Source organism: Balaenoptera ricei, chromosome 7 (genome assembly GCF_028023285.1).
Source record: "Balaenoptera ricei isolate mBalRic1 chromosome 7, mBalRic1.hap2, whole genome shotgun sequence".
NCBI classification, from domain to species: domain Eukaryota; kingdom Metazoa; phylum Chordata; class Mammalia; order Artiodactyla; family Balaenopteridae; genus Balaenoptera; species Balaenoptera ricei.
Window position 1 is genome coordinate 91,557,441 of NC_082645.1, and position 22,882 is coordinate 91,580,322.

Genomic DNA, 22,882 nt, shown 5'->3' on the forward strand with positions numbered 1-22,882 from the left:
TTAGCATTCTTCACCCTGGCTCACCCCTGCAAAGGAGCCCCAAGTCCCATAGAACACTGGGTAATACATTCAGCTAGTCCATCAGCAAACATTTGCTGAGCCTTAGCAAGTGCCAGGCACTGGGTTGGAGACCAAGGACACAATGGTGAACATGACACATACAGTCTTTGTCCTGATGGAGTTTACAGCCTAGTTGAGAATAAATAAGTAAATCACTATTCAATTTAGTAATTGCTATGATAGGGAGATAAAGGATCCTTGAGAGCTCATAGGAGGGACCAGTCATCAAGACTTGGGGAAGGAAGTCAGAGAAGGCTGCCTGGGAGAAGTGACATCTAAGCAGAAGGGTGAAGGATAAGTAGGAACAACAAATGAAGTGGATGAGGTTGAGTAAAAAATGTGCAAGATAGAGGGAACACACGCTCAGGGGATCAGCGGTAAAAGAATTTAAGGAGCTAAAATGGAGGTTAGGCTGGATGGTGGGGAGAAGAGTTAGGAGAAATGATGCTGGAAAGATAAGAAGCAGACAGATCTTGCAGGGTCTTGTAAGTTACTTCAAAGAGTTTGACATTTATTCTAAGGGTACTGAGGAGCCAGAACAGGATTTGAAACAAGGGAGGGGAAAATTCGCATTTTCCAAAGTTCTCTTTGACTGCAAGGTGACCAATGTGTTAGCGAGGAGCAATAATGGCGGTGGAGACCAGCTCAAGGCTCTTCCAAAGCCAGGTGGGTGATAATTGATAACTGCCTCTGCTAGGATAGTGAATGTCAGCTGATATGGAGGAAAGAGGACAGAGTTATTTTGGAGTGAGAAGACTTGGTGATAGGATGGATGGGGGTGGGGGGTTGGTTGGAGGAAAGAGGAATCATGATGACACTCTGGCCCTAGCAAATAAGTGAATGATCATGTAATTAACGGACATAGAGAACTCCAGAAGAGGAGCTGGTTTGGAAGGAAGAGAAGTTCAGTTTCGCACATGTTGGTTTGTAGGTGTCAGAAGGACATTCATGTATGGTTGTCATGTAGGTAGTTGGGTCCAGAGCTCAAGAGAGAAATCGTTTGTCACTATGGCCACATTTGAGAGTCAGGAGCATGAATGTGCTTTTTGAAGCCATGGTAGTTAACAAATCCCCTCAGGGAAACCACTTCCTAATGTTAGTTACAATGAAGCAGAACCTGAAGGGTAAGTGGGATGAACAAGTGCAGTAGAGGAGTAGGAAGCAAAAGTGTTCCAGACAAAGGGAGCAGCCCATGCAAATGACCAGAACTGAGAGAATTTGGGGAACTAAAATCAGTTTAGTACTGTAAAAAGATAAGAGGACCCCCTAGGACAGAACTCCTAGGAGCACCAACGCTTAAAGACTGGGCAGAAGAAAAGTCTGAAAAGGAGACTAAAGACTAAGAAATAGGAGCAAAACATAAAAGTCAGGGAAATCAATAATTCAAGATAACAGTCAACAGGGTCGACTGGTGCCAGGAGGCTGCATCCTCAGTGCCTGGAACAGTATTCCATAAATAGTTGCTACATGAAAAAAATGTGCACTGAATTTAGCAACAGAACTCATTGGTGACCTAGAAAAAGGACTTTCACTAGGGTGGGAACCAGGCATGGTGGAGTGAAGAGTGAATATGGGGTAAGGAAGTGAGTGTTGACAACCCCTCCAAGAGTTTGGGCTAAATCCCAAGTTCTCACCATGACCTAAGAGGCCCCTGACCACACCTCTAACTTCAAACACAAGCTGACCTGGTGCCATCACCTTCTTGCTCAGTAGGACTCAGCCACGTGGTCCCTCTTTCAGGTCCACTTCCAAACTCAGAGTCCTCACCCACACTGTTCCTTCTGTTGGAGTTCACTCTTCCCTCCACCCCATCCCAACCCACAGCCCAACCAACTTCTACTCATCCTTCAAGGCTCAGCTGTCCTCAGTGAAGGCTTCCTGACTCCCCATCTGCTTCCCCAATCCCATGATGCTAAGTTCCATCATTACACCATCCTGTTGCACACTGAGCTTCCCCTCTGTATCACTTAACCCGAGTGCAGTGAATTATTTGTGCAGATATTTAAGATTTATCTCCCCAACTAGACCATAAGCTCCCCATCTAGGCTAGTCCCTAAGGGCAGGGACTGAACCCCAGGCCTGAAACAGTGACTGACACATAGTAGGCACTCAGTAAATATTGAACGAATAAATTAATAAATGAGCAAGTAAAGGGATAAAATAGTAGTTTGAAGGAGCCGAGAGATCAAGGAAGGGCTTTTTTTTTAATGGGAGACACTAAGGTTTGTTGAAATGTCCATGAGAAGGGGCCAGGGGAGAGGGAGAGGAGATAACCAAGAAAGCAAAATACCTGAGGAGGCATAAGAGGATGACAATGGGTGGAACAGGTGGTGGGATGGTCCTTAGATGGGAGGAGAACCACCTTTTTCACTGAAGCAGGAAAGGAGGGAGGATGGGTGAGGATACAGTCTTAGTGGCAGGAAGTGGAGGGGGTACCTATCTAAGGGATTGTTCTTCCTGTGAAATCAAAGTTTAAACCTTGGTTTCTCTTGATCCTAAATAGTCACATGCTTATTTGAATAGTCCCTTCAAACTTTACTTTGAAATAGAAAAAATTAAAAGAGCCACATAAGCAAAGGAGATGGAAGAAGAGGATGGATTTGAGGTACATTCTGGAGCTATCTGGTGATGGATTGGATGAGAAGATAATAGAGAAAAAAAGTGTACTATTTATCTTTTTAATTTAGTTTTTGCCAAGGTTACATAGATACATAATGACTCAAATCGTTCTATAAGATTTGTTGGGCTTCCCTGGTGGCGCAGCGGTTGAGAATCTGCCTGCCAATGCAGGGGACACGGGTTCGAGCCCTGGTCTGGGAAGATCCCACATGCCGCGGAGCAACTAGGCCCGTGAGCCACAACTGCTGAGCCTGCGCGTCTGGAGCCTGTGCTCCGCAACAAGAGAGGCCGCGATAGTGAGAGGCCCGCGCACCGCGATGAAGAGTGGCCCCCACTTGCCGCAACTAGAGAAAGCCCTCACACAGAAATGAAGACCCAACACAGCCATAAATAAATAAATAAAATTTAAAAAAATAAAATAAAAAGAATGGCCTGTCTAAACAGGCTGTATACATCCTTTAAAAAAAAAAAAAAGACTTGTTGCTGCAAGTAGCTGTCTCTGCACCCTTTATCTTTTCCCCAGAGGCAACTAATTTCAATTCTTTCTGTGAGTTCTTTTGGTACGTATATCTACATCAGTAAATCACATGTTTGTTTTTCTAATTCCTGATTATCCTTCCCACTATGGAAGATGAGAACTTAGCTCTTTTTTGCCAAATTTCTTCACCCCTACCACACACACGCACTCCTTCCGCTCCCCAGTTCTCTATCTCAGTTTTTAGATAGATTGATGTTCTGTGTTTATACCTATGACTAAGTAAATGCAGTTTACAGATGAGCCACGGACTATCCTGTGATTACTTTCCTTTTCCTTGCCTGCACACATTTTTTATTTTGTCTGGAGTTAATAGTTATCTCATTTTCCTTTCTTGTTATTAACGTTGTTACCACTAATTCAGCTCCAAGCTCTCCTCTTCTCCATATATATACAACAGAGAGACTCTTAATTTCACCTTATTGAATAAATCTCTCCTGGGTCCTCCTGACCTGCTCCAGTTGCCCTCAACAACTTCTGGGTACATGCCTGTCACCATGGTCCTGGCGGTTCCCTTTTCTTCTCTCCGTTGTTGAATCTGCTGTTTCCTGTCTCCCATGTCTTCCTGTCTCTTGGTTTACACCCTCAGTTTGGTGGAGCATATCCTCCAGTAGCTTCCTGAGAAAGGGTGCATAGGAAGTAAAATGATTGAGACCCTGCCCGACTTAAAATGTCATTCACCAGCATAGAAGAAAATATATACACAGGATCATTTTAATAGATGCAAACAGGCATTTATAAAATTCAACATAAATTCATGATTTAAAAAGAAACCCTTGGGATTTCCCTGGTGGCACAATGGTTAAGAATCCGCCTGCCAATGCAGGGGACACAGGTTCTAGCCCTGGTCCGGGAAGATCCCACATGCCGCGGGGCAACTAAGCCCGTGCGCCACAACTACTGAGCCTGTGCTCTAGAGCCCATGAGCCACAACTACTGAGCCTGTGTGCCACAACTACTGAAGCCCACGAGCCTAGAGCTTGTGCTCCACAACAAGAGAAGCCAACGCAATGAGAAGCCTGAACATCACAAACAAGAGTAGCCCCCGCTCGCCGCAACTAGAGAAAGCCCGCGCACAGCAACGAAGACCCAAAAATAAATAAATAAATAAGTATAAAAAGAAACCCTTGTTGAATAATGATTCGCAGTAGCCAAAAGGTGGAAACAACCCAGGTGTCCATCAACAGATGAATGGATTAACAAAAGGTGGTCTATACATACCATGCAATATTATTCATCTACAAAAGGGAATGAAATTCTGATACATACTACAACATGTATAAATCTTGAAAACATTATGCTAAGTGAAAGAATCTATATACAAAAGAACAAATATTATATGAACATTTGTATGAAATATCTAGAATAAGTAAATTTGTAGAGACAAAGTAGATTAGAGGTTACAAGAGCCTGGAGGAAAGGGGAGTGGGGTGTGGTTACAGAGTTTGTTTTGGGGGTGATGAAAAAGTTTTGGAAAAACATAGTTGTGATGATTATACAACAGTGTGAACGTAATTAATGTCACTGAATTGTACCCTTAAAATAGTTAAAATGACAAATTTTGTATTATGTATATTTTACCATTAAAAAATTCCCAAAAAATGCCTAGCAAATTAAGAATAAAGAAAACTTCCTGATAAGAAGTACCTATAAAAGGAGTCTGATAAGGAGTACCTATAAAATAACATTAAAAGATCATCCTAAATGGGAAAACATTAGAATAATTCACTTTAAATAAGAAATGAGACAAGACAGTCAAGTCTTTATATTTCTATTCAGCATAGTATTAAAGGCCCAGCCAGCACAAAAAGAGAAGAAAATGAAAGAAGGAATGGAAAGGAAAAAAATAGAACTGTCATTATTTTCAGATGATATAACTGTTTGCACAGGACAGCAAAAAAGATCTATGAGCAAATTATAGAAATAATAAGCAAGTTTAGCAAAAGTCAAATGCATGCTCTTGTATTCTTGGAATAAACAAACAGAAAACATAATTAAAGAAAAGACAAAATTCACAATAGTTTCAAAGGACACCAAGAACCTAGAAATAAGTCTTAAAATACATGTAATACTACAGAGAGAATTATAAAACTTTATGAGTAGCCAGTAAGATGACCCAAATAAATGAAAGGATATATCACATTGTGAATAGGAAAACAATAGCATAATGTTGTCCATCTCCCCAGTTCAATAAAGTTTCAATCAATATGTTAGCATGTATTTCTATAGAACTTGATAAGCTGATTATAAAATTTAAATAAAAGAGTAAAAGGGGGAAAATTGCCAAAACGTTTATGAAGAAGATGAACATGGAGGGAAAAATTGAAGAATTGCCCCACTAGATATGATGCTTTTTTTTTTGGTGAAACTACAGTAATTAAGACAAGATGCTATAGGCACTGGAACAGACAAATATAGAGTATGGTATTGAATACAGAGCTCAGATATAGACCCATACATATATGAGTCTTTGGTATACAACAGGGGTGGCCTGCCAAATCAGTGAGAAAATAAATAGAGCGGGATAAAAAAAAAAGGTCATCCATATGGAAAAATATGAAATTAAATCCCTATTCCACATCATGTACTGAAATTAATTCCAGATGGATTGAGGCTTAACTATAAAAAAATTAAAACTCTTAGCAAAATTCATACGCAAATATCTTTTAGACTTTGAGGTAGCGAAGGATTTCTTAAATAATATTCAAAAAGTGCTAACAATTTAAAATTTTTTACAAATTCAGCCATACTACAATTAAGAACTTCTTTTTGTCAAAAGAAAGTGAAAGCAGGCTACAAATGGGGGAAACATGGGGGAATATATAATAATTATTCCTGGGCAGCAGGTATAACTGGTATTGTCCTGGGAAAATCAGGATGCAGGTCACCCTAACTCAGGCCCAGTAATTCTACTCCTAGTATAAAGTTACAAGAGACTTTTATCCATAAACACATGGAGGCATCTACAAGAATGTTCATAGGAACGCTGTTCATGATAGCAAACCCTGGTGTTATGGACTGAATGTTTGTGTCCATGCAAAATTCATATGTTGAAGCCCTAACCCCCAATGTGATGGTATTTGGAGGTAACTGCGTTTATATGAGGTCATGAGGGTGGGGTTTCCATGATGGGATTAGTGTCCTCACAAGAAGAAGAAAAAGAATCAGAGCTCTCTCTTTCTCTGCCTTGTGAGGATAAGGCGAGAAGGGAGGTGTCTGCATGCCAGGAGGAAGGACCTCACCAGGAACTGAACTGATCAGCACCTTGATCTTGGACTTCTCAGTTTCTAGAACTGTGAGTAATAAATATATATTGTTTAAACCCCTCAGTCAATGGTTATAGGAGCAATTTTGTTATAGCAGCCTGAGCTAATTAAAACGCCTGGAAACAAAGCAAATACCCATCAACAAGAGAGTGGATGAGTAAAATATGGTATATTCACACAGTGGAATATAATATAGCAGTCAACAGGAATGAGTTACAGCTATACACATCAGTATGAATAAATCCTAAAAATATAATGTTAAGTTTAAAAAGTAAGTCCTAAGTGGATACATACAGAATGATATGCTTTTTATCAAATTAAAAACAACTTAAAAAAAAAAAACTTACTTTGCAGGAATACGATTGAATGAGTATGGTTGGGTTTATGATATGTCAACTTAGCTAATCTGGAACTACATTTCCCAGAATTCCCTCTGGGTTAGCAAGGGTCTCAAATGAAAGTTAAACGACTTTTGAAGGTGGACCTTCTTTATTTCAGAAGGTGGGCATGGGGGTACCAGGCCCTATTGTAGCTCATGAGCATCGTCACTGACCTGCTGCCTCATCACAATGGCATGACGAACTGGTGGTTCCATGGTAACTCCACCTTCTCCTTCAGCTTCAGATCGTTCAGTGAATCCTGGCCCAGTGAGTACAGCTGCACGCCTCCTCAGCTCCTGCTGGGTCTCCTCCTTCAGCTTCTCCAACTCCTGGGCTAGACCCATCACCAGATACAGAAACAACCATGCAACAATGGTTTAACTAGCTCTGGCAACTACATGGAGTCAAATCTCTTTCATAAATTCTGTATTCTATACCATTCTTATGGTTCTGCTTCTATGATCTAAATCCTGACTGACACAATGAGATACACCAATCTAAAAAGGAAAGTAAAAGGAATGGTAAATATAGGATTCAGGACACTGGTTACTTGGGTTAGGAAGAAACAGGAGGTTAGACCAGGGAAGGACTGTAAATGTAACTTATTGTCATAATTCTAGTTTTTGTGTTGAATGGTGAGTTCATAATTGCCTATTACATAAAAAATAAATATAGTTACATGAATGAATGGATGGGTGGCCATGTATGGACAAATGAAGAATTATGAATATTCTAATTATATGAAACTATGGCAAGAGAAAGGGAGAGAGAGTAATAAGTAATTTCTTTTGAAAGAACATACCCTTGAAATAACATCATCATTTTAACTTACCTCCCATTGATTCAAACTTGGTACCCTGGCCACATCTAATTGAAAAGACAGCTGGGAAATGTCTTTAGTTGGGCAGATCATATTAACTGGATGAATTGCAAGGTGACTTATGTCTAAAGGGAAGAAAAAGACAAGGGCTACTGGGAGAAAATGAACAGTCTTTGCCCCAGGTGAGGACTCTAGAAACAAAAGATTCATGAGGTATTTTGAAAAAAGAATTAGTCAGCTCTTTAATGAACACAGATGTCAAAAAGCACTCTACGAACCAATGTATGAAATCAAGTGGTTGGTGGGCTAGTGTTGCAGACATTTGTTTTGAAGTCCCCCCTAAGACATCTTCCTGAAGGCAAAGTGAATCATTTTTTAGGAGAATCATTTCCTCCCCATTGGATACTGTCTCGTGGGACTATCGTCATGTACCATGTTTTCCTCTAGCCAAGGTGCTAGCAAGACACCTGTCTTAATTTAGATGTCCCAAAAGTAGACCATAAAAGATTTAAGAGTAAGCATTTTATGTGAGAGGCAAACCCAGGAAACTACGTGAAGAAGAGGAAGTGAGAGAAGAAAGGAGGGAAGTGTAGGCTAATGAGCACATGACTGCTGTGGGCAACTGAGGCTCATTCCCATCTGGACCCTCTGAGAGACTGTGTGGAACACTCCTCAGGTCGTCTCCCCAAGGGGAGCAGAGGCTGGGGTGTATATACATCATTGGTCAGGATGGCTCTAGGGGATTTGAGTTCCCAGCACTTCCGGTCTCATCTGCCATAGGCCGATCGTGGCTCTGTGGACAGAGTGCCCTCAAGCTGTCAGCACGTAAGGGAACTGTAATCAGGTGACCTCCAAGGGAACATCGGTGCATCCACAACACTTGTTCCACAGCCAAGGTAAGCCCAGTAGATGCTCACTCCCAGGAAACTGAAAAGTCAGCAGAGTTACATGGAGACTGAAAAGTGGAGGTCCATCTTGCCTTAGCCAGACTGCTCCTAATAGCAGACCCTCCTTAGGTGGCCCCCTTCCTAGCCTTCCAGAGATGCCTTGTTTCTGATCCATTTCCCAATCTGATTCTCCAGGTTCTCTGCCATTTCTGGAAGCTTCCAATATCCTTTCAGAACTTCCAGTAAACTCCCAGAGTTGGTCTCTGTTGTTTGTAACCAGAAGACATAACTGGCATACCTGGAAACCCAGTACACCTGGAGACTCCATACACCTAGATACCTGATACACCTGGAGATCGCTGCCACTGATCTGAGTCTTTAAGAATGTAAGTCATCTCTCTGCACTTTGGTTACCTCATCTATAAAATAAAAAGATTGAAATTGATTATTTCCAAGTTTCCACTCAGTGGTAAGATTCTAGGATTCAGTTAAGCCACATTGATGGTCAAACAAGGGAAACCCATAAAACTCACTACTACAGCCTGACTTCCAAACTCCACTCTCTGCCAGTGTTGCAGCCTCCTTCCTAGAAATAGTAAAGGGCTCCAGAATCATTGCAGGTTGACTCTGTACAAAAATGAGAAAAACAACAACAAAGTCAAGCTACTAATTTTATCCCAAACCTACCAGCAAACTGACCAAAAAGAGTGATTCAGGAAAAAGAAAACGTGTTTTGCTTTTACCCAAAGGAATTCTGGGCAGAAAATACTAGGCTGCCCACAGAATTCCTATCACGTCGAATTCCTAGTCTGTACATAATTGGATTTCTCTTTCTCACTCCCATCACCACCACTTCTGGAAGGCATGTTTGAGGCATGGAGAGAGGTGACACATATAGCCCATTGTTCTCCTACATGGATTCAATAAACAAATGCCCAAGTTGGAAAAAGGATGGAGCTGCAGTCTGTTATCATCTGCCAGCTAATGATACAGTTGAACAAAGGTAGCAATGTTGTGGAAAAGGAACACATTTAGGACTCTGACTCTCTACTAAGTTATGATGATTTCCCAAGACATCCAAGGTGGAGCAGACATGCGGCTGATAAAATACATGGCATGGATTGAACAGCACGAAGAGAGCAACTGACTGCAGCTGTCTGTGGGATTTGGCAGCCTCGACGATGCAGACAAATCTAAACAAATCACCATCCCTGGCTTCCTGATGCCTCCAGGAAAGTTCTGTAATGACTGTTCTGAGCTGGCCTCCCAGGTAGGGGTGAGGAAAATATGCAGAATCCACAACTTTAGGGCTTTCCTAGGGCTTCTACTCAATTTAACAGCTGCCACCCTTCCACAGATTTGGCTGTTTTCTGCAAAATTCAAGTTTTCATTAACTAATCATATGTTTGCAGCCCTTCCCACTGTGCCTACAGCTAGCATGGTGGACACCAAAGCCCCATTCCCCCCATAGCCCAGCCTTATGGAAACCCAACACGTAGCCCAGATTAGGAGAAGCTGAGATTTGTCCTCTGCCCACCTAGCCATGTCTTTCTAACTCCATTTCCAAAGCTTAAGTGGGAGCATTAGTAACTGGGTTTGTGCACACAGCCATCACCTGGCGGCACATCTTCAACCCTGAGTCCTGGCAGCTGCCTTCCTCCCATCTCACCTGAAACTGCCAGGATAGCTGCAGCTCTGCTTGGCAGCCGTGGTCATCTAGTTAGACACATTCACTGGGGGGGAAAGGGGTGGATCTGCCCTGACCAGTCTGGACCATGATGTGGAATGGGTGGGTGGAAAAGAAGTCCTGCGCCCTGAAGCCCCCTCCCCTGGAAAAAATTTTTAAAAAAGGGTTAGAAAAACTTGTTCTTTTTGTCCTAGCAGCACTTCAGTGAAGCAGTCCTGAAGAAGGCAGTGACAAAAAAAAGTCTGATCAGCCACTGACAGAGACTGCTGGGTCTGTACAGAGAGAGTTGTGGCCCTGTCAGAATGCCATGGCTTAGGAACACTGGGGAGGGGAAGAGGAGGGCAAACCCTGTCCCTCCACTCAGCATGCTTGGGGAAGGGCAGTGAAAGAGCTTCTGACTGACAGCAGGATGGGAAGGTTCCTCCAGGAAGTCAGCATCCCTAGATGAAAAATGGGGAGGGAGGGAGGGAGTGGAAGAGGGAAAGAGAGAGAGAGAGGGAGAGAGAGAGACAACAGAGCTTCTCTCTATGGTGATTATAAGTCAACATAGTCACAAAAGAAACACTTGAATGCCTAGTTTGTTGCCAGGTACACAGCAGGTGCTCAGTAAAAACTTGCTGGTGATGGAGTTAAATGTGACTTCCTAGACAAAGCCTGCTTTACTGTAAGTGAAATAAGGATCTGTTGGATTGAATTGAATTGAAACAGGCAGCAGGTTAGTGTTGTAATTTGAGGAGCAATGGAAAAATGGTCCCCTGCCCCAAATCTCTCTCCAACTAGAGCTGCCAGAGTATTGGAAATTTCCAGATTCCTCGTTTGGGTTAATGGAGTAATGAAAACTGTGTGTTGAAAGGCAAATATTGTCTGAGAGAGATAACCCATGAAGCTATTGTGATCTACCATTCATCTAGGATGGCAAGTCCAATTCAATTCAAGAGCCAGCACCAATAGATTCATAGGAGCTGCCCGGAGTTCTATCCTGAGAAGGCTCTGAGGCCCCACCTGGCTCAACAGAAAGCAGTAATCTGGGAAATCACTGATATCTGTGTGCATATGGAAAGTGGTTTGGTATGAAGGGTGCCACGTATATGGCATCCTGCCTCTTAGCCTGAATCCTTTGGTCATATCAGCTCCATCAGTGAGCAGGCTCCTAAGGGAATATAAGCTGAGATGGACATTCACAAGTTAGGAAGGGTCCAGAGCATGAAGGTTTTGCCTGAAAAACAGACCAGGGCACAGAATTCTGATGGACAGTATGAGCCATGCAAGTCTGGGGGTAAGGGACCAAAGAAAGGTCATCTAAAATCTAACTTTGCCTACTTCAGTCTTGCCTTGAATGAGCACTTACTACAGACTCTACAGTCTAGAGGATGACCACAGCTTTTCCTCTTCCATGACATGAGTTTGCCTAGTCCTTGTCAAACTTTTCCATCAAGTTCCCCCAACAGCAGAGGAGAACGAATGGCTCACTCTTTCGGCACCCAGGGATAGTGCCAGCAGCCTGCTGTGAGCAAAATATGGCTTTGAAATCTCAGTTTTAACTTAAGAATTTATGTAAATCTACATGATATCATATTACTGTTTGCTCTCATGTAGAAATATTTACTTACCGGTTCTATCAGAGTAATGCTCTCTGCTCTATCAGATCAAGCCCAAACCCTCAGTGATTTAACACTTTAGAAATGTATTTTTCGCTCACCTGAAATCCATGTGGATGTGGTTTGCGGGTGGACAGTCTGCCCCTTGGTCTTGCGACTCTACCCTCTTTCAGGGCCTCTGAGTCGTCTCCATTTTGATGGAGAAAGAGACCACTTCTTAATTACCTGAGTTCAGAATTGACACCCATTCTCCCCCACATTCCAGGAGCAAGAATTCATCATGTGGCCCCATTTAAATGCAAGAGGAGCTGGGAAATATAGTCCCTGATTACCCAGCAACAACTCTGGGTAGACTAGTAAGTCTTTACCTCAATAACTAATGTCTTGGGCTTCCCTGGTGGTGCAGTGGTTAAGAATCCGCCTGCCAATGCAGGGGACGCGGGTCCGGAAAGATCCCACATGCCACGGAGCAACTAAGCCCGTGCACCACAACTACTGAGCCTGTGCTCTAGAGCCCATGAGCCACAACTACTGAAGCCCGTGCGCTTAAAGCCCATGCTCCACAACAAGAGAAGCCACCACAATGAGAAGCCTGCGTGCAGCCTAAATAAATAAATAAATAAATTTATTTTTTAAAAAAATTAATGCCTTAACTTCTCCATCTCTCCCAAAATTGGAGAGAAAATTAACCTTCCAGAAAGATGTGCTGAGTTTTATCCCATACTTTATTCAGCCCAAGCACGTTGCCACATATTCCCAGAAGGGTATCTACCCCCATTTAAGAAACACATAAGTAATCCATTTTCAGTAAGATTCCATTTGCAGCTCCAATGAAAACCAAATTGAATGGACTATCCCATTTCACCTCCTCTTCTCTCTGCTCGCTCTTTCCCTTCCTCTCAATCTAGTTAGGTATCATCAGGATTTTGAAAGTGGGCCCAAAGCCATGTTGAATATTACCAGGAAATGGCTGGCTGGCTATCTACCAAGAGCCCTTCCAAAGTGGTATTATCTTAATGAATTTTTCACAATCCAAAGTCTGGCCAGAAGACTTACAGATCCAAAAATTCAATCTTGTTAGTGTTCCAGGATTTGCCTGACTTGAGAGGGCTGGCTTATGTGAACTAAATTCACAAAACACCAAAACTTCACACCAAAATGTCAATACCTCTGTTGACAAGGGGATGTGCAGCTGTCAGAAAGATCAAATGTTCACACTCTTCTCTCCAGCACTTTTTCTCCCTGTAGAAAATCTACCCAGGAAGTCAATTACAATCCGAAAGTTCCTTAGTGAGCCTGGAATCAGAGCAAGGGCAGTTTAGTTAGATGACTTGAAAGTTTAATAGTACCAGGTGGCTGTGGCCTGATGAAGCCATCACCACTGGAATATTCATACCAACTTCTCAGAGATCCCTCTGGTCTGTCCTCTAAGTCCTATGATCACCAACTCCCTTTCCGATGGGCACTTTCTTTCTCTAGACACATCCATACTATCCATAGGGTAATGGCCACATTCATCTTCTGCCTTCTTCTGACTTGGCAGATGTTTTGTCTCTAAGGTACATTTATGTATAGCTGGCCTCATCCATTGTGTTAATTTTATAATCTAGTGCTCAGAGCTTAGAAGTGGAGAAAATGGGAAAGGACAGGAAGTTCACTCATCTCTGCCTACACCAGCCGATGTTTTTCTAAAATGGAATTTAAAAACTTATTTGAAACATGGAGAGACTGGATATTTGTAGATCTTTGCCTGAAAAAAAAAAAAAAAAAACAACGCTTCTCTCCTCTTTTGCAGCAGTCTTCCCAGTCAAGGTTGTAACCCAGAGCTGCTGGCAGCAAATACACACTGCAAGATTAGGCCCAATTAAAGCCAGGAAAGGTGGCCAAGTTCAGTGCCAGGGAAGAGTGTTGAGTTTCAGTTGCCCTGAGTGAGAACGAGACAGTGGATAGGAGATCAGGTAAAGATCACTAGCCATGGTGCAAGAAACAGGTCTGCAAACAAATGGCAGGGAGGGGTCAGGTGAAAGGGTGCAGGGTGGAAGCTTGAAAACAACAAGGCACCAGGAGGCTCTTCCTTATTGGGCATAGGCCTGTTTAAGGCACCAGACTGAGCCAGACACCAGGCAATCTGGGAAAGTAATCTTCTTTAACTGAGTCTGCAACATCAGCAGGCAATCACATAGGGTGGTAAAGAAAGGGACTCAAGCAGAGAGAATCATGAAGGACCGTCCACAGCCAGATTGCCCTCACATCTAACCAGAATGTACAAAAGAGACAAGACCTGCTTTGCCATTTCAGCTCTGACAAAAATTGAACTTCTGCAACTCATTTTACTCTCTGAGCCTTTCTGCACCTCAGTTTACCTCCTCTGTTAAACGAGGCATTTGAAATCAGTGCTCTCCTTCCCCAATGTACAATGATACTGTGCCTACAAAGGTAATGCACCCCTCTAACCACACATCTATTTATATCCTAGGCTGAAAAGATTACCTGCTGTTTTTTTCTTTTAACTTTTGAAGTTATAACATACATACAGAAAAGGCTGCAAAACAGCCCTGTAACCAGCTCCAGATTAAGAAACAGAACAATTTATCAACGTCTCAAAAGCTTCCCTATGTCCCTTCCCTGTCACCACCTACCACCCCCCATCCTCAAACAACCACCATCCTAAGCTTCAAACAGAATGATAGATTAGTTTTGCCTGTTTTACAGTTTTATGTAATTGAATCATACAGTGTGTACTCTTTTGTGTCTGGCTTTTTCACTCAATTATTTGTGAGATTCACCCATGGGGTTGCACGTGGCTAGGTTTGGTTCGTTTTTTGTCGCTTACAGTGGTCCACTCTCTGGACATACACAATGTACTTATCCATCTTATTGCCCATGGACTTTTTTTTCCTTGTATTATTTATTTATTTATAATGTATTATTATTATTATTATTTTGAGCAGAGAAACGTTTATCGCAGGGCCAAGCAAGGAGAACAGGTGGCTCATGCTCAAAAAAACCCAAACTCCCCCATGGTTTTTGGGGAGAAGTTTTTTTTTTTAAATAAATTTATTTATATATTTTATTTTATTTATTTGGCTGCATTGGATCTTCGTTGCTGCGTGCAGGCTTTCTCTAGTTGTGGCGAGCAGGGGCCACTCTTCGTTGTATTGCGCAGGCTTGTCATTGCGGTGTCTTCTCTTGTTGCAGAGCACAGGCTCTAGGCACACAGGCTTCAGTAGTTGTGGCATGTGGGTTCAGTAGTTGTGGCTCATGGGCTCTAGAGCACAGGCTCAGTAGTTGTGGCACACAGGTTTAGTTACTCTGCGGCATGTGGGATATTCCCAGACCAGGGATCGAAGCCATGTCCCCTGCATTGGCAGGCGGATTCTTAACCTCTGCGCCATCAGGGAAGTCCCTGATGAGAAGTTTTTAATAGGCAAAATTTGGGGTGAGGGATGCAGAGTGTGTTACTTTCTTCTGATAGGTTGGTGGTGAGGTAACAGGGCAGTGCTCCAGGGGTCTTGTGCTCAGCCTGAAGTTCCTTGTATTATTTAAATCATAATGTGTAGAATTTTCTGTTATTTGCAATTGAAACATATAAGCATTATAGCCCTCTTCATTATTCTCCCTTTATAATTTATATCTCATTGTTCTCACCCGTTCCAGTAGCTTCCATGATCACATCTATGTGGATGATTCTTCTACACTCCTACCTAACACCTGTCTCCTCATCTCCAACTCCAGCACTACTAGCTTTTTGCTAGGTGGCTGTATGTGGTCTATGAAGCTTTAATCTTGCCCATGGACCTTTGTGTTGTTTCCTACTTTGGTATTATGAAGAACGCTACTCTGAAAACACTTATGCATGTCCTTGGGGGCACATTTTTAAGCATTTCTGTATTTGTTATCTATTAATGTATAACTAATTACCAAAAAATTCAAACAACACACATTATCTTACAATTTCTGGGGTCAGGAGTCTGAAGAGCTTAGCTAGGTCCTCTGTTTCAGGGGCTTTCACAAGGCTGCAATCAAGGTGTCAGCCAGGGCTGGGGTCTCATCTGAAGTCTCAACTGGGAAAGGATTTGCTTCCAAGCTCCCATTGTGGTTGGCAGAATTCAGTTTCTGGAAGAGTGCTGGACTCAGTTCCTAACTGGCTATTGGCCAAAGGCTACATTTAGTTCCTTGCCATGGAGACCTCTCCAACATCAAAGCATGCAAGCCAAGAAGGCAATAGAGTCTGCTAGCAAGACAGAAATTACAATTTTATGTATTATAATTATGGAAGTCATATCCTATCACAGCTGTGGTATTCTATTGGTTAGAAGAAGGTCACAGGTCCCATCCACCCTCAGGAAGAGGGGATTATACAAGGCAATGAATCCCAGGAGGTGGGGGTCACCAGGGGCCATACTGGTGTCTGCTTACCACAATTTCTGTTGGGATTATAACTGAGAATGGAATTGTCTGGTCATAGGTCCAGCTTCAGTTATGGAAATCCACTAGCTTTCCAATGTTATACCAACTGACACCCTCACCAACATTTGTTCCACATCTGGGATTGGTTTTTACCCAGGTTTCCTTCTGGTGTGAGTTATCAAATTGTTTCTGACAAAAGAAAAAAATAGCTTTCTGCACCATGGGCTGTGTTACATTTAGCAGTGTGCCTTACTCCCTAATTGAATTGAGAGGCAGAATTCTGAAGTCTCTGCCTCAGACCTACTCACCCCTTTTCTCCGCTGTCCTCCCTGTAAATGCAAAGTCAAAGAAGGTACCAACTCCAGGAGCATCATTAGTGCTATATGATCACCAAGATATGGGATGAGGGATCTGAAGAAAGAATGCCACCACCTCATTTACTGGAGTCCCCTGGTAATTAGTCATTCTTCATCAAGCCTGGGATGAGCCACTAGGAGTGACACTGATTGGGTCCTGAGCTGCCAACCAATCTTAAAAGGGCATTGATTCCCAGTAGCATGAAATTTTCCTGTTGTCATTCCTCTTTTCCACAGCAATGAAGACTGTGGACATACAATAATTGATTGAAATACAGTAGGAGTAATAACATCCTACCCCAAGAAGTGCTCTCTAGATTTCTCTATTTCAAATACAGCAAAGGCACCAGATATAAGAGAATTCTGGGGAAAATGCAATGGGCCAAACAAATTTTTAGGGTGTACATGAATGTAATTAATATTTCTGCCCATGCATGTCTAGCAGGGTAGACTCCTGAAAGCCATGAAATAGTGGTAATATGGGCAGAAGACCTAAATAGACATTTCTCTGAAGAAGATATACAGATTGCCAACAAATTCATGAAAGGATGCTCAACATCACTAATCGTTAGAGAAATGCAAATCAAAACTACAATGAGGTATCACCTCACACCAATCAGAATGGCGATCATCAAGAAATCTACAAACAATCAATGCTGGAGAGGGTGTGGAGAAAAGGGAACTCTCTTGCACTGTTGGTGGGAATGTAAATTGATACAGCCACTATGGAGAATGGTACGGAGGTTCCTTAAAAAACTAAAAATAGAACTACCCTACGACCCAGCAATCCCACTACTGGGCATATACCCTGAGAAAACCATAATTCAAAAAGACTCATGTACCACAATGTTCATTGCAGCTCTATTTACAATAGCCAGGACATGGAAGCACCTAAGTGTCCATAACAGATGAATGGATAAAGAAGATGTGGCACATATATACAATGGAATATTCCTCAGCCATAAAAAGGAACAAAATTGAGTTATTTGTAGTGAGGTGGATGGACCTAGAGACTGTCATACAGAGTGAAGTAAGTCAGAAAGAAAAACTAATACCATATGCTGACACATATATATGGAATCTAAAAAAAAAAGGTTCTGAAGAACCTAGGGGCAGGACAGGAATAAAGATGCAGGTGTAGAGAATGGATTTGAGGACATGGCGAGGCGGAAGGGTAAGCTGGGACGAAGTGAGAGAGTGGCATGGACATATATACACTACCAAATGTAAAATAGATAGCTAGTGGGAAGCAGCCACATAGCACAGGGAGATCAGCTCAGTGCTTTGTGACCACCTAGAGCGGTGGGATAGGGAGGGTGGGAGGGAGACGCAAGAGGGAGGATATATGATGATATATGTATATGTATAGCTGGTTCACTTTGTTATACAGCAGAAACTAACACAACATTGTAAAGCAATTATACTCCAATAAAGATGTTAAAAAAAAAAAAAAGAAATAGTGGTAATAACAGTACTGGGGTAGTAATATGAGTGAGCTACCTGAATTTGAAAAACTTCAAAATGTTTTCAAAGAACTTCTTAAGGGACAATTGACTCGAGTAGGCTCTGCATAAAATACCCTCCTGTGGACACCTGTGAAATGTTGAGGCTAATTGAGGCTTCTGATGCTGATTATGGACAAGTTTGCGGGTTGCTGTTTTTCCTCCACTGAATTCCATCTCGTTTTCTACTACTCCCTTTCAGTGGGGCTGTGAGTGTATCGGATGTAAAGAGTACTAAATGGAAGCGTGCTTTTGTGTGGAAGTCATTACAGTGAACACCTGTTCACTGTTGAGTTTAATTGGACTACAGCTGGTGCTGATTGTGTGCGAAAGGGGGCTGCTCCTCTCGCCCGCGGAGGAGCTCTCTGTCAGTCTAACAGCGGGGAAGTCGGCGCTCTGAAGTTCAGCTTGCACATTGCAGTCAAGTACTCTCCGCCCTGTATGGCTAGTTGCCTCTGAGGTGCACTGTGGTCAATTTAGCCAGGCAAGAAGAAAAAGGTGCCTGCGTCTTTGGTCTATTTTATTAAATCAGCTCAGTTCCACGTATGGAAATTCGGGGAAATATGGGGGAGATGGTTGGTACAAATTTAGCATAATTATTTACAAAGGAAACAAAAGAAATGGAAGCTTCGCTCAGAGTGACATTCTTAGCAATATTAGCTGTTCACCTGTGTCCAGAGATGATAGGCATTGAATACATGTATCAATAGGAAACCAATAATGTAGCTCAGTGATCATCAGATAGTGACAAATTAAGATTACATTCTTGCGCTCACTTCGGCAGCACATATACTAAAATTGGAACGATACAGAGTTTAACATGGCCCCTGCGCAAGGATGACACGCAAATTCATGAAGTGTTCCATATTTTTGCACATGAAAGGATGCTCAACATCACTAATCATTAGAGAAATGCAAATCAAAACTACAATGAGGTATCACCTCACACCAGTCAGAGGAGGAGATATGGGGATATATGTATATGTACAGCTGATTCACTTTGTTATACAGCAGAAACTAACACAACATTGTAAAGCAATTATACTCCAATAAAGATGTTAAAAAAATTTTTTTTAAAAAGATTACTTTCCTGATTGAAGAAATGACTATGGAAAAAGACTATGTCTGTAGCCTTTAACAATAATAGTATTAATAATAATCTCGAGTTGTTGACTTAAAAAGAACAGATGCCGACTTGCATATTTCAGTCGTTTAGATGTAATTCACATTACTTATTCATTTAATATCAAAATGCATTGAAACAATGAAACATTGAGTCTACAAAGGCCCTTGCTTCATATTCATATGAATATTATTAACTTGCATGATTCTGAGGATGACCCTTGTGTCCCAGGGGTGGCAACAATCGCCCAGAAACCAGGAAACATCCTTGCTGAAGCAAATCTGCTGATACTCGATTTTGGCTGTTCAGCGGGGTCATCCCTCCTTGTGGGGGGCTAACAGGTGTTGTGGACATGACTCACCTTTGGGGGAGGTGAAACTGACTTGCTTCTGAGAGTAAAGGGTCAGATGAGTGGTTGTATCTAAAAACTATTCCAGGACTCCATTTTTTGTTGTTTTGATATTTGCACAGTCCCTTTGTACAAAGGATAAGAAAGCTCACTTTACCATTTTTGTTTGCTGAGATAGGTCTGGTTCACCACCCTCAGCCCAGGAGGTGAAACGAGGCTGAGAGTTTCCCTAGAGTCAAAGTGCAGGGCAAGATGTAAACTATGGGCCTCTCCTACGTCAAGTTCAACAGCCTCTCCACTACCACGGCAGCCTTGGTCTTAGAGCTTCAGCTGCCACCCAAACTGAACAAGGACTCCTCTGAGGTGGAATCCAGCTCCACTGTGCCGTTTTCTAGCTGTGCAGCCCTGGGTTAGCCACTCCTCCCCTGTGGGTAGGATCAAATGAGAAAACTTTGCAAAAATGCTTTGTCAACTGTGAAGAGCCTTACAAATATAGAGACATTTATGACTCAAGGGGCAGCTTTTCAGTCCAACTGAAAACAGATTTTTCTGCATGAGAAACTGTTCCTGTGAAAGGCAACAGTGAGAGATTCAAGGGTGGAAAGTGTATGCTCTCTCCTCTGTTCTCTTTTTGGTGACTTACGATTAATGATTCCTTTCAAGCAGGTACCAAATGCAGCATCACTATTGATCAATAGGTGTTCTTCCCCAGTCGTTTGTGTTAGCTCTCTACTTTTCAACCGAAGACTACAGCTGTGCTCTTTGAGGAAACATACACTTACTTGCACACGTACACACATGCTCTCTTTCCCAGCACAGATGGAAAGCAGTCTGAGTTCATATGAGTGAGGTCACAGGTACCTCCTGTGTGCTGGCGTGGTCTTTGTATAGCTAGGCTCATCCTCACCACCATCCCAAGTGGATGGAAAACGTGAGCTGCCCCTGATGAGATGATGTGAGCAGATCTCAGTGTTTGGTAGAAAGGCCCTGGGGAATTGTATGTCTGGAGGCCTTCCCCTCAGTGCCCCCAGAAGTCACTTTGACATCCAAAGACCATCCATGGCCTGTGCTGGGTTGACTAATTTGCCCTTACGTGATCAGACCATAGGGTCAGGCCAGAAAAAAATAACTGATGATCATTTTCCTGAATTAAGAAATAGAGGCACACATGGAGCATCTCCAAACTGGAACTCAAACTGTACCATGTGCAGTAACTCAGGCTTTAATGAAAACGGATGCTGGACTAACTGCTAATCTGGGCAAAATCAGAAACGCAGCTTGCTGCGTGCCATCCATGCAAAAGGGATGCTGGTATCTATTGAGGGCAATGCACTAAGGCCCCCTCCTGCTTTTGGTTTGGGGGCACAAACTTACACCACCTCAAGGAGACTGTTCCAAATAGGGAAATAAACCAAAGCTGAGTCTACCACTGGGACCAAGGTCATCATTCAATGGCAGCGTCCCAAAAAAATGCCGAAAGAATCTTGGGCGTGTGTGTCTGGTCAATTCAGAAACCATGCAATTCAGAAGCTGTGCACTATGGGAAACACCAACTCTCCAGGTTGGCATGTCATTTAGGGGGTCAGCCCTATCTGGAGAAAGATAAGCACATCTCAATTTTGGCCACTGGCTGTCACAAGTCTGGGGCAATTCCTGGGACCCCCACACTGGACTATTTCAGGTTTATAACTCCTCTGTCCCAGAGCCACAGCTTGCATTAGCCCTGCCCATCCTGCTTGTGGCATGCCCAAGCCACTCCCACACAGCTGGTCCAAGCCTGGCCCAGTTTACACGGTGCAGTCTGGACGTTCCCCTGAGTTGGCAGAGCAGCCTGATGATACCTCAGCTGCTGCTGCCTCTCTCCATCTCTCCATCTCATCCATCCTGACCCGCGTAGCCATCCTCCTAGACAGGCTGGCTGGTCCACCATGCACAATGGTCAGGTTGTGCACAGAGAATTGGTGGGCGCTCGCACCCCTCACGACTCCATCGCTGAGCAGAGCCACATGTTCTCCCTCCCCAGCCCTGCTTGGCTTCACCCAACTAATTTGAAACAGTGATCTGGACGCCAGAAAATGCTCTAATCCCGCTCTGTGGCCCAGGCTGCTCCACCCATAGCAGGGACCTACCCCACTGCAGCATAAAATGATCTACCCGGTTGGCTCATTCGTCACAGCCTGCCCTCGGTTCAGTGGCTTTGTCTGGGTCCTGCAGGGGGTGACATTCTGTCAAGGAGACCTGCACAGTTCTGTCATCTCCCTTCTCCAGCCGATCCATCAACCCAGTCTCCCACATTCCATCCGGGGCCCTTCTTGTTTCCTTCCGAGCAGAAGGGAACTTTTGCTCGTTTCCATTAGATCAGCTGTGCTCACATGTAATGTGCATGGGGGAATTTTATCGGAAATGCAGATCTCTGTACCTAGGGATTCTGATTCAGTAGTGGGGGGGCAAGTCCCAGGAATCTGTGTTTTTTTTTTTTTTTGACTGTGTTGGGTCTTCGTTTCTATGCGAGGGCTTTCTCCAGTTGTGACAAGCGGGGGCCACTCCTCATCGCAGTGCGCGGGCCTCTCACTATCGTGGCCTCCCTTGTTGCGGAGCACAGGCTCCAGACACGCAGGCTCAGTAGTTGTGGCTCACGGGCCCAGCTGCTCTGCGGCATGTGGGATCTTCCCGGGCCAGGGCTCGAACCCGTGTCCCCTGCATTGGCAGGCAGATTCTCAACCACTGCGCCACCAGGGAAGCCCAGGAATCTGCATTTTTGATAAGTACCCACCCCAGGGGATTCCAGTGTGGTGCTCCAGGACCGTAGCTCGAGAAACCACTGCAGGGGGCAGAGCACAGCAAGGCCAAGGACGAGGGCCTGCTTCTTGTTTGCCACCATTCCCCCAGCTTCGACGTGATGCTTGCTCACAGTAGTCGCTCAGCAAACACCTGTACTGGGTGAATGATTGAACGATGACAGCAAGAGAGGTATCCTGGTTCCCCAAGGGCAGTGAGTAATGGGCTCATCCTTCTGGAATTATTTGGGAACGTCTAAATAGAGCGGCAGAGTTCATACGCTTTAACTTGGCAATTTCTTCTGGGAGGAATATACATAACAAGTATGATAAGAAAGGTTAGAAAATTGTTCTTTACATCAAAGGAGATTTGGGATCCCCTGGACATCAGGCAATGGAAGGATGCCCAGGGTGCCCGTGATGTTTTCTCATGAAAGAATCCTACCTGGGCAGTTAGAGTGCAAGCCAGGTGTATGTGAAATGATGCAAACGAATGAAGAAGCACCCCACACG

The 22,882-nt window shown here is 43.3% G+C and overlaps 1 non-coding gene across 1 annotated transcript; it reads left to right on the forward strand.

Moving 5' to 3' along the window:
* Positions 1 to 18,888: 18,888 nt before the first annotated feature.
* Positions 18,889 to 18,992, forward strand: LOC132369435 (U6 spliceosomal RNA). Its single transcript, XR_009504410.1, has one exon. It is a non-coding gene; the product is annotated as a U6 spliceosomal RNA (small nuclear RNA).
* The last annotated feature ends 3,890 nt before the right edge of the window (positions 18,993 to 22,882 follow it).